The sequence below is a fragment of the Bombus affinis genome, chromosome 6 (genome assembly GCF_024516045.1).
Source record: "Bombus affinis isolate iyBomAffi1 chromosome 6, iyBomAffi1.2, whole genome shotgun sequence".
NCBI lineage: Eukaryota > Metazoa > Arthropoda > Insecta > Hymenoptera > Apidae > Bombus > Bombus affinis.
In genome coordinates, this window is record NC_066349.1 from 9,123,394 (window position 1) to 9,135,685 (window position 12,292).

General features: G+C 37.3%; 1 protein-coding gene across 6 annotated transcripts in view; it reads left to right on the forward strand.

Annotated features, from left to right (window-relative positions):
• LOC126917890 (axin) overlaps window positions 1-12,292 on the forward strand; it is a 30,657-nt gene that overhangs the window by 2,569 nt on the left and 15,796 nt on the right. Inside the window, exon 1 of one of the 6 annotated variants that reach the window (XM_050725296.1) lies at window positions 12,133-12,252. The exons of the other annotated variants lie outside the window; for them this stretch is intronic. The gene's annotated coding sequence lies outside the window, so the exon portion shown is untranslated. Of the gene's footprint in view, window positions 1-12,132; window positions 12,253-12,292 lie in introns of those variants that run through there. 6 annotated transcript variants of the gene reach the window in all.

Here is a 12,292-nt window from a genome sequence, read left to right on the forward strand (position 1 = left end):
GTATAATGGCTGAAACGAGAATGTATAATACTTTTCAACCAATCTATACATTTTTTACCAAGCGTGCAGTAATTATCTTAATCGTGTTTATTTGTTATACGATACGGAAATGCAACCAGATTAAAATATTATTCCACAGAAAATTCGTTCAGCTTTGAGGTTAATGGCTACGTAACGATCGAGCGTAGGTGCTTAACTCTTGATCATCTGATTTAATTACTTCGTTCCAAATTGAATAAGTTTACAAAACATTAGGCTAACCGATAATTAAAGGGTAATCCGAGTAGTTCCTACAGATTAAGCACAATTATCCGTTAGACTTACCAAACAAATACGAATAATTCAATTATAATATATTGGAGTATATGGTACTCCAATAAGCTCAGTCATGAGAAATACTCCAAAACGAATATTCCTTCGCAAATACAATGATAGAAATAATTCGCAAGTCTTGTAATTATCAGATCTATTATCGTTAATTTGCCAGACTCGATATTATAACAGACATTTATAAACATTGGTATAATTTAACTCTCAAACAAGACGTAACTATAACGTGTTGAATGCCACGCCAGTTTTACAAAGTTTAGCCGTGGCGCCACCATAAATTTTTTATTATCCGATACATACAATGTTGAAATATTACCTACAAGAGATATGTTACCGTGTATAATCATCGTTAATGAATTTATCTCACTGAGGTCACCGGTGATCTCACTGTAGCATAGCACTGTAGTGCAATTTCGCTCGATTCACTTATTTTTTGCGATTTTCAATTATCTCGTATTATTTCTTCGCATTGCTATTTATCAATTTTAATATTTTAATATTTAGCAATTTAATTATTTAATTGTTTTATGTTGTTACGTCCCGGGATCTACCATAATCAATCCCTCGGTCATACTTATTCAGACCTGCAACAATCCTAAAGGATCGTTACAAGATTTAACTTTTGTTACTTTACTGTCAAAGCCCTTAATTGCCATCAAACAGCTTTCAAGTCGAAACATTCCTTAGGATTATTGTTCACTAAAGTAAAAGCGGATTTTCCCATGTTCGATAACACATAATAGATCTATATTTCATGTATAAATAAAATTATTTTTGTGTGTTTTATACTGCATTAATTTCATCACACTATTGTTATAACGATGGTAATAATAAAAAATTTATAACTATTGACAATTGTTCAAATTATGTATTTCTACTAATCTTAATGCGCCGGTCACCGGTGACCCCCATAGCATTGAACGTGTTAAGTATCTCAATAAAATCCTTCAATTTATTTGAGCCTTGTAATTATATTGTATACACTGCTCGTAGAAGTTTAAGAACACGAGCATTTTTTACATTTCTTTATTGTACTTGATAATTGCTATATATTGATCATGATAACGTTGATCTGAATGAGTACTGCTTGGATCTTACACACTTATATAAATCTTAATAGTTCTTATCAATGAATGTTACCAATGGTGTAATACAATACGATAAAATATAATAATAACTTAGACTAGGATTAGGATAAATGTATTCTTTGAATATCATCATAGTGGATCGCCATAGACTTTCATTTCCTACCCTATACGTGTAATATCTCCATAGCAGAATCTTTTCTTACCTTATCTTTATCTTAGAGGAAATAAACGTTTATAATATCGACGCGTATGCCGACGTCCAAAACGTATAATTCTAATTATACTACGGAAGAATTAGTCTTCATCCTACACCGATTACCTACATATTCATCTGTTATTTCAAAATAGCCTCTAGCCTTCTCAAAGACTTCTCCAAGCCCAAGGACTCACACACAAGAACGAGGAAACGAACAATTAAAACGTAGCTTGAAGAAACGGAAGAATAATACATCCGTTTCTTAGATACCAGTTTGAAATCGATGTGGAAGTTCGATCGTGCGTCGCAATGCGTCTCGTTTGAGATGGTAATGGATGTTAATAACCACCGGTGCAGGAACTCGCACGTGGTGAATGTGCCTAGGGTACACATTTGGGGGTGGGTGTCTGGTTGCGTGCACAACCTTGGCAGAGCGAATGGACGTCAGTGGTAGTTGATAGAAGTGGAGGTGGTGACGAGATGACGGCGAGGTTTCAAGTAGAAAGGGAATAGAGAGTTCAGAAGCGGTCGCCTTTGATGTAGACACGCTCCACAACTCCTTCACGCCAATAAACCTTTACGACGAACGTTTCTGTAAGCTTTCTTAATATTGTCATCTTTCCCTTGCCTCTTTCACTCGGTCTTTCTCCTGTGTTCCCATTGTTACTCGCAAGGGAACCACGGTTTACTTCTACGATTCTGATATTTTCTTTTCTTTTTTCTTTTTTTTTTTTTGCATTTCCTTTTTTGAAGCTTCATTGGATAGACATAGATACCTGGCAATTTACTCTCTTTTGGGATTCAGGAATGGAATCGTTTCACATTACAGCTGTTCTCTTGTTTTTAATCGATATATTGGGAGTTTTTTAAACTTGCAGTTTAGACGATTTTTAGCAAGTTTAAATCTTTTAATTTAAACCTCGGTTAACACGTTGAATGCCACGCCAGTTTTACAAGGTTTGGCCATGGTGCCACGATGGATTTATGCGATACATATAATGTTGAAATATTAACTACAAGAGATATATCACCGTGTATAACCATCATTAATGAATTTATCTCACTGAGGTCACCGGTGACCCCCATGCAGCTACAGTGCAATTTCGCTAAATAATTGTTCTATGTCGTCACGTCCCAGGATCTACCATAAATCATAACTCATCCCTCTATCATACTTATTCGGATCTGCAATAATCCTAAAGGACCGTTACAAGATTTAACATTTGTTACTTCACTGTCAAGGCCCTTAATTGCCACCAAATATCTTTCAAGTCGAAAGGTTCCTTAGGACAATTTTTCGCTTTTCCTATGTTTGACAGCCACTGGTGGAGAGCGCACATAATAGGTCTATATTTCATGTATAAATAAAACTATTTTTGTATGTTTTATACTGCATTAATTTCGTCACACCATTGTAGTAACGATGGTAATAATACAAAATTTATAATTATTGACAATTGTTCAAATTATGTATTTCTACTAATCTTGATGTGCCGGTTACCTGTGACCCCCATGGCATTCAACATAATTTATATTGAATGTACCTTGAAAACTATTGAGTACCTTACCCTACGGTAGAGTATTTTTGTAAATAGAATCATAATTCAGCATAATTTATCTCGTTTCCCTAGCAAGTTTGAGATAATGATAGTAGGGTAATTAGAGCTAAGGTACTTTTAAGGTAATAGTTTATAGAAATAAATGTTTGAACGTTTACCAAGAAACTACAGTTCTTGTCTACATCGTTTCACTTTCTCAAAGAGACGTTCTCGTTGGGAAGACGTAGGTACCTGACAACAATTTATGCTTTTAGTTTTTGAGAATGGAACTATTCTTTGTCACGGTTGCTCCTTTGTTCTCATTGATATTTTGAAAGTAACGAGAACTCTTGGAATTTAATGAATTTTGTTAACAGCGCGAAATTTACGCGATTGTTTCGATGACTTCTAAGAATAATATATTTTAAAACAGTTTTTCACTGTTCGCAAACGAAACTCAGTCCACTCTTTTACAGTCTTAACTTTTATTTGAAGTCTGTTGGTGAAACAATTTTCTCCTTTAGTTTTTAAGAATAAAACTGTTCTATGTGGCAGTGTTTCCTTGCGTTTATTAACGCCTTAGAAATACAAAGAGTTGTGTGAAAGTAGTTCAGTCTAGAACTTAGTAAATTTTTATTTCATTCGTTTACAATTGTATGTTTGCTCTGTTAAAGTACCAGTAGTACATGTTAAAGTATCAGTAGTGCAAGAATAACGTTTCACTGTTACGTCGTATCTCATTTCCAACGGTATCTTTCTATTAGAATAGCGAATTGCATTCAACTACTTGTAATTCATGGTGCATATGGATCTTTAAATTCTAATGTGACGTCTGCTACGACTCCGATACCTTTGTATGCGCTTATAATCGTGCCAGGTATAGTCTTTTACACAGTGCTACTTTACGTTCACTAACACCATCGCTATACTCGTCTTTCCTCTTCCATTCTTTACATCTATCAATCGCCTTCGTTAACATTTTGTGCTAGTCTCCTGAAAATTCTCCTGACTCCCTCCTTTTTATTCCGATTAATAACAAACATTGTATTAACATAACATTTCACTTGCGATATATTTTCACGTGATACATTTTTATTTTTATTTTTCAACTTTTACGTGTCGTGTATAATTTCATTGTACTCTCGGCATTTAAAGAGTTAACACCAGTCCTAACCACGAGTACCTTGAAAACTATTGAGTACCTTACCCCGCGGTAGAGTATTTTTGCAAATAGAATCAACCAGCGTTCAAGGTTTCAACAAAATTATTTTGCACGAAGGTCTCTTCGCTTACGAGTAGGAAGTTAAGTCCCCAACTAATACCTGCAATATAACAAGTGGGTTATAAACTTTTCTAACTCGTACATTATATCAGTGAGTCACAGCGTACACGTTAGATAGGTTGATATATGAGTCACTCCAGCAGGAAGAGCTGTCACCGAACAGGAAGAACAATCGTATCGGCTGTCGTTTAATACGATTACAATCTCCCGGGAAACAGAAGGAATAAATGTTAATGATCGTGTACTACACAGGCCATGAGACTTGGTAGGGTCTGAACGAAAAAAAGATCGTGTCTCCCTGACCTTTCGTTTATTGCATCTAACAAGCTTCTTTGAACAACGACCCTTCCCTCTTCTGCAATTATCGGCAATAAAGTGAAAGCTTTTACCAGTCACTTTCAGCGCACGCAAAGGAGAGTAGTATACAAAAATAAGAGTTAAGAATAACAGAAGATGGAGGAGCCAGGGCGACGAGGAGGATGTTACCGGAGGCAAAAGCTTTGTAATGTCAAAGAACATCGATTTAAAGGTCCTTGGAAAGGGGGGACGGCTTTGATATCAAAATGAGAGAACGTAAAGTTTCCCCTGTGCTTTAACCACCGGCGAGCACGTGGTATCAAACGGCACGATCACGAACTGGTCTCCGCCCACTCTTTTCCAATCTTCGGTTCACGCTAGGGGATTCCCACAACTGTGTATGCGCCACGACAACAGAGGGTGGCTCATGCGTTGCTCCCTTTTATACAGTGTAGTTCACTTAACCCTATGACCTGAAATAACTCTTTAAATCTTGCGAATCGTAATCCTCGCAGAGGTGTCTGCCACTGCTTCATCTCGAGGAACCATTCATCCGAGTAATCCTATTCTTTCATCGTATCGCTTTTCTACCACGTGGGGTCTCTCCCTCGATGGCTCGTATTAAAGTAATCCAATAGGAAAATTTGTTCAACAAAGCGATTGTTCAACGTTGATCATTTTCAGAGCAATTTTCTTTTATGATATCAAAAGATCTTTACACATTTATGTGAAATTTAGGTATGTGATCTGCGAATGTTCAAAGTATGTGGTACCTGTTATAATATTTAATAGGTGAAACAAATCTTTGGCTATCTTTCTCTTTTCCTCGAGGAATTTGCATACGTATTCGCAGTCTAATAATATTACTTTCTATGGGACGTTTCCGAATGAATTGTGGCAAGGTAATGGAAGAAAATCTATACAGAGGAAAATTTTAATCATCGTCGTTTCTCAGCAATTTTAACTCTTTTAAGAGATTCTCGTATAACATTACTTTTTACATACATTACGTACATTACTTTTATATACATTACAAAACATTTCTAGATATTCTATAATAGCAAATTAATAATACAATCGGTAATATTAATTAACGTTACTAACTAACCATAAATGTTCGAATGAACGATCATATTATCCACTTTGGATACTTTCGCGGTAATTTTAATTCTTTCGAGATGTTCTTCCATAACATAGTTTTCCTATTTCATAGAATATGCGCTTCTGGATGATTTGTGAGTAACGCAAGAGAATTCATCGAAGTTCCTCATTTTGGAGTAGTTTTAATTATCTCATAACATTGTTTTTCTATACGATATTTCTGAATAATTTCTAAAAGTATAATTAACTAATGACGCTCGTATAAGCGAGCGTTTAAATATTACGGAGTAATTTTAATTCGTACTTACATACTACGTTCCGAGCTTCTTAAGAATTCAGTTTACTGCTAATTAATACTTGCAAAGGAAATACATATTATTAAACATTGTTGACAAATGAAAATGAACCGGAACCAAGAAATAAAGTTAATATCGTATAACTAATATAACTTAATTGCCAATTACTAACACTCATAAAATTCATGCAAGTTTATCTAATGATATCCAAGAGTCAACGTACACGCATTTATATTAAACGCGCGCCGTCTTTTGAAAACTTCCAGCTTCGTTATTTACTTTACTTTTTACATATTAAAACGTACCGAGAACCGTCTTCCCGGTATCCGCGGTATTTCATTAACACATTGACTGCCACGTGAATTTCATATATTTTGCTGCTGCAGTCGCGATAGAAATATACTACACGGTAACGTTTAATTTTTACGAAATATTATATTGTATTTACGCGCCTTTTTCTAACTGTATAATCTATTATCTTTCACATTGTTGAACATTCTCGTAGAAACTTATCTCGCTGTAAACGTTCTAAAAGATTTAATAACGTGGCTCACCGATGACCACCGTACCAATCAACGTGTTAAACGTATTAAATGTTATATATAAATGGCGTGTTTTCTGTTCGTTAATTTCGAGTAGAACGGGTAGTACGATAAGCGTGTTGAAATCGCGTTCCTCATGTGCCTGGTATCAAAGTTAAACAGTCTAAAAGGCGAAATAAACGAGAAACGTGTTACGATAAGGGGGGAGGGAGGCGGGGGAAAAAAGGAAAGCGGTTCAGCAGGGGTGGTAGCGAGGGGATGGTAGAGAAAGAGGAGAGAAGGAAAGATAAGTGAAAGAAGATAAAGGGGCGCCGAAATGGTACCGCGTTTGATCCATCATCTCCTCCGTCTGTGTGTGCAATAATTGTCTCTATTGTCTGTAGCACTGTTCTCACTGTTTGTGGCCCCTTCCATCTCTGCTACTTCTGCTCTCATTCTTTCACCATCGCCGTTTTATCATTCAGTTTCTCGGTGTCGTCGGTTCGTTTATTTCAATTTGTGTGTCAATCTCTCGTGCGACCAAGAGGTTACTGTATACCTGGCCTGAATGTATCATCGGTGATACATCGGTGCATACGATGTGCCATCACGGCTCAAGTACTCTAAAACAGAATATATCTACATGCAATTGTACATCTCGTGCACAAGCATAGGCGAGATATATCGCGGCGAGTGAATGAGACAGGGCTTTTTATGTAAGAAGCGAACGTCTGATTCAGTTATTCGAGATTTTCGTTAGTCTATCGGTAGCACGAGTATTGGTTAACGTGCAGACTGGCTGACAGCGAAAAAAAGAAAAAGGGAAACAATGAAAACGCGTGATCGCTCCCGTTCTTTATTTTTCTGTCACACACAATTAGAGCGCACTTCTTTGATGCAAGGCAAGCTGGAAATCCGAGATTCTTATTGCGCTGTTAGGTTCAGACTGTTTAACGAATACGTTTTTTTAAATAGGGTTGCGAATCATTACAAAGAAATCGTAATGATCATCGTAAAGAAACGTTACTCTCTTCATTCGACTACTTGCAACACTTCATCAATGGAACATGTTAGTTGGTGTTTTATGCGCAAGTCAAGTGTGTCAGCTTGCATCGTCTGCATCGTCAAATGTGAAATAGTTTATACGTAATTCGTTATATGATGTGTAAATATAAGATATCTATAAGTATTTTAAGTAACATGCGTGTCATAAAAATACACCTAACTATTATATTCAATGTTGTATATTCATTTATTCCAATTTTATTACGATTAAATGTACTCAAATGTTACAGCTTCTAAAATTCTCTACGACATCGTAATAATAAAGCGAAAAGTTCCGGTTCTTCTTAGAAACTGCCTCTTTATAGTCAAGTATCAAATTACATAAAATATAAGTGAAAAATAAGTCGGCAATAAATTACTTTGAAGCGGTAACGTCCATTTCTTCTCTGGCACGATCGAACGGCTCAAATATTCAAGTATCGATTTTATTCCAGGAAATTGAATTACACGTAAAATGATTGATAGCGCGGGAGAAGGGAAAGGGACGGGGCTCCGTGGAGTGTAGTTACGCGTATACGGGCTGGCTGAGGGCGCGAAGAGGGAAGGAGAGTATGTATGTATTGTCGCGAATGAGACAGAGGGGAAGAGAAGAAAGCGAAAAAGATAAACAGAGTCCTTTAAGTCCGTGCATGCGACGGGCAAAGAGCGCAGACAATGAGGGTCAAAGGCGCCACTTCTCTTGCCACGTTTTTAGCTGGGCGATCTTCATTCTTTGAGGACTTTGTTCCACTGCTGTGGACCCACGGGAAATTCTTTTCCCCGTCCGAAGAGGCCGATCAAACAGTCATGAGCGTTACTAACTTCGAGAAAGAAGCTTCCCTGACTGGCTGGTATCGTTGTTTTATCCTCTTACCGCGATATACCGATGAGCAAACACTTTGCATAACTGTTCATATTGGTCGAATGAATAGTTCGAGCTCTTCCCTTCGACCACCCTGTTTCCCGAAATAAAATGATTTTTTGCGCACATGGATTCGATTAACCTTCTGACTTTTTGTGTATCGTACATAATTACTGGTACAGATGCCACATCATGATGGTCAGAAGGGACGTGACGCGACGCGTGATATCGTACGAAGCAATGTGTTCCATGTTCGAAACACGTCGCGTTCAGCTATTGAATGTCTGATAATAAATTTGGAGTTCAATTGGATCGTTAGAAGAAGGATAATAGATTTATCGAAGAGCTTTGAATGCTTTGATGCTCTATTTGAAAACTCTGAATAGCATAGTAGATTACATCTGGTAGAGAAAGGTGGATTCAGTGAAATTAGGTTTAGGCAAAAATTAGGTTAGGTATCAAAAAGACGAGTAAAGACGAGTGAAGAAGAATAACTGTTTTATGCTGTTTTAATTTGTTTCAAATTAAAAAGTGTAATATACTGAAATAAAATATTCGCTTCTATTATTATTGAAATAAGAGAAGCAATCGTTATACTCATATTTAAATATTTTCTTCTTTACCCGCTTGTTACGTATGAAATTTTATTATTTCTGATAAAATGTTCTCACTAATAATCTATACATATATGAAATCACTAAAAGTGAACATTCCCTATTTTTCTCCTTACTACTTTGAGATATGTAAGAATTTCACGTTTTTTTAATGTGCTATTTAGCAGTTAGTCGCAACGGAACCCGTCACTGATCTTTTAGGTTAATCCGATACGAAGCGTTTAAACTACGAAACACCCAATCCACAGGCAAAAGCGTAGCAAAGCTTCTAAAAGAAATAATTCTCGTGAAACGACGACGATCGTTGTTCAAAGAACCTTACACCTAAGATCCGCAACGGTCGTGAAAAAATACCGTTTAATAATTAAACAGGAAAGGAAAAGTCGCCTTTCTATCCAAAGTCGGAAATACAGTCATTGAGTAATGGCAGGGCGCTTATAAACACATCCCGAACGAAGGCGCATGCGCGTGCGCGCGCTAAATTGTAATATCAATTTTAAAGATATTCGCCCAGATTTTTCTAAGAATTGTACATATACACGTACACGTGTGATGCGTATAGTTGTATATACCCGTGTATATTCGACAAGAAAAGGCAATACAAGAAACTATGACCACGAGGCTGTTGAATGACGACTCGCGCGCTGCTCGCGGCATGCTCGAGCGAATCGAATTGCGCTCTCGGCACGGTTCTATCCCTCGGGCTTGTACAACGATCCCGTTAACGAACGACGCCATTAAGGGCGCATTAACATATAATTTTCCGCGAGAAATTATAGGCGACTCGGCTGAGTTGGCTCGCACGGTGTTTATTATACACATCCAAGAGCAACAGAGTGCCCTGGCTGTGCACTGTCGATCGAAAGCACCCAGGACTGTGTGGCAAGGTGAGAGAGAAGAGAGATTTTAACTGGCGCGATGTGTTGGTGCATTCATGCGAATCCATATTGAGAGGCCAGAAACATGCATACATGTGTGTGGGATCGCGTGCGGCGGCAAGATCAAACGGAGATTCTCCTTCTCTTATACCCTCTCATCGTAATTCTCCCTCTTCTTCCCCCACCGCTATGCGCCGTCCTCTCTATCATTTTGCCTCTCTCTCTTTCTCTCTGTATCTTTCTCTTTCTCTTTAACGTACGTTCGTTTCTTCTCTCTCACTTGTTCCGCCACGCTGTATCGCTGCGTCTCACTCGCTTCGCCTTGTGCAAGTGGTACCGATGCGTTACTATATAGTTCCTCACTTTTGCTCGCAAATGGTCTTTTCGTAATCCGTCTCTCTCTTTCGCCGGCTCGGTAGACCGTTTCTCGCCGCTTTCCTTCTGTTTCTATTTTTTCTTTCCTCCTTTTTGCTTTTTTCTTTCCTCTTCTTCCCTCGCCTTGCCGATTCTTCGTCCTTTTTTCGGTTATCGTCGATGATTTTATTTCCATTAAACCGTTCGGATCGTCGGCAAACTGAAATTTGCGATTGTTTCTAATTTAAATAAATTAGAGTACCGTACAAAGTCGAATTTCGCGGGAAGATAAGAAAGTCGTGAAAGACGTTTTTATCGATGGGACGCAGCTTAATTATGATTATGACTTCGGCGTTCTGTTTTATTCGAATTATTAAATGAGGATGAAAAGGTAAAAAATAAGGGGGTTAAGAATGTTAAAGTTTTATCAATGATGTTAGAGAAGCTTCCATTACGCGAAGAGGAAATAGAAAAATAGTTGTCGTTATATATTGAACGTGGAACGTCACGACGAATCTGTGGTTAAAGCGACTGGATAAGATAAATCAGTGCGTCGGCTTGTAATTTACCTGGAGGGAAGTAGTCGTTTGGCAACGACTTCAATCGAATTTCATTGAACACGAAGTTAAAGAGATCGTCTGGGTTAGACAACGGTTGACGATAAACGATTTTACTTATGCTTCTCCAACATGGTCTTTACGTGTTTAACTGAACATTTAATTTATTCAATTCCCCAACAAATATTTACGAATCATAAAATATTTCTTATATTCATGTATTGATATATCTTATTTATATCTTTAATTCAATTAGTCTGATTTGATACATAAAATATTTTTATTACCTTAACCTTCGACTAATTATATGATCATGACATCAAATCAATAGTAGTAAAACTCAATAACGATAGATGGCGTTTAATTACCGATTTGTATTTTTAATATAGCGCTAATTTTGTTAATGAAACAATTATTACAGTAAAGATATAACAGACTTACGATATTAAAGAGTAATTCTGTCTTTATTTAAGATCGTTTAAAGGTGCAATTTGTTACATTATATTTATTATAACAATACAACATAGCCGGGCATATGAGTAATACCATCTTCTTACGTGTATAAACTTTCAAAATTACCTCTATTGACGATAAGAACCACAAGTATTAAGAGACAAATGTCATATTCATACATGACCAAATACTCGAAACATTTTATTTTATAACAAACTTACGAATTCACCATCAAATTTTAATGTAATTGCTAACATCGTGCTAGTAATGGTATTTCAACAATAACACCAACTTCTGCGACTCCGAAGCATAACCTTATTTCGCTCGGGCTTTCTTCACCGATAGAAACATAACAATTTAGATATGCTTTGACCTCATCATTACAGCTAACCACTTGTTTAAATTTATGAAAATTCTCGCGTTTCCGTGCGAGTTTTAAAGTATGGATAGGTATATATAACTCAGAATTTGCCCTTATACCTGGACCCTACCACTTTTTTGTCCTACGTCCACCATGGCCTGGCCGGCTAGGGGGACAAGGAGAAGGGAGAGACTTTGTAAGAGAAAGAGAAAGAGGGCGGCAAGCAGTTGTGGCCGTAAGGGAGGTGTGGCAGAGCAAGAAGAAAAGAAGACGAAGAAGAACGATGTAAGAGCGAGGAAGAAAGCCAAGGGAGAGAGATATGTAATGCTCGCTCTCCCTTGGCTCTACGGTCACTGTGTAGTTTCAGTCTTACCGTGTACGTTGTATGGGGCACAGGTCTTCCTCGGCATCCTTTGTCGTATTCACATTCAACCGAGCCGTTCCTTCAGCCCCTGTTTTTGTGCTCGTTTCGCTGATTCGGTACGAACGAAAAGATTTCACGGAATAAAATTTTGAGTCG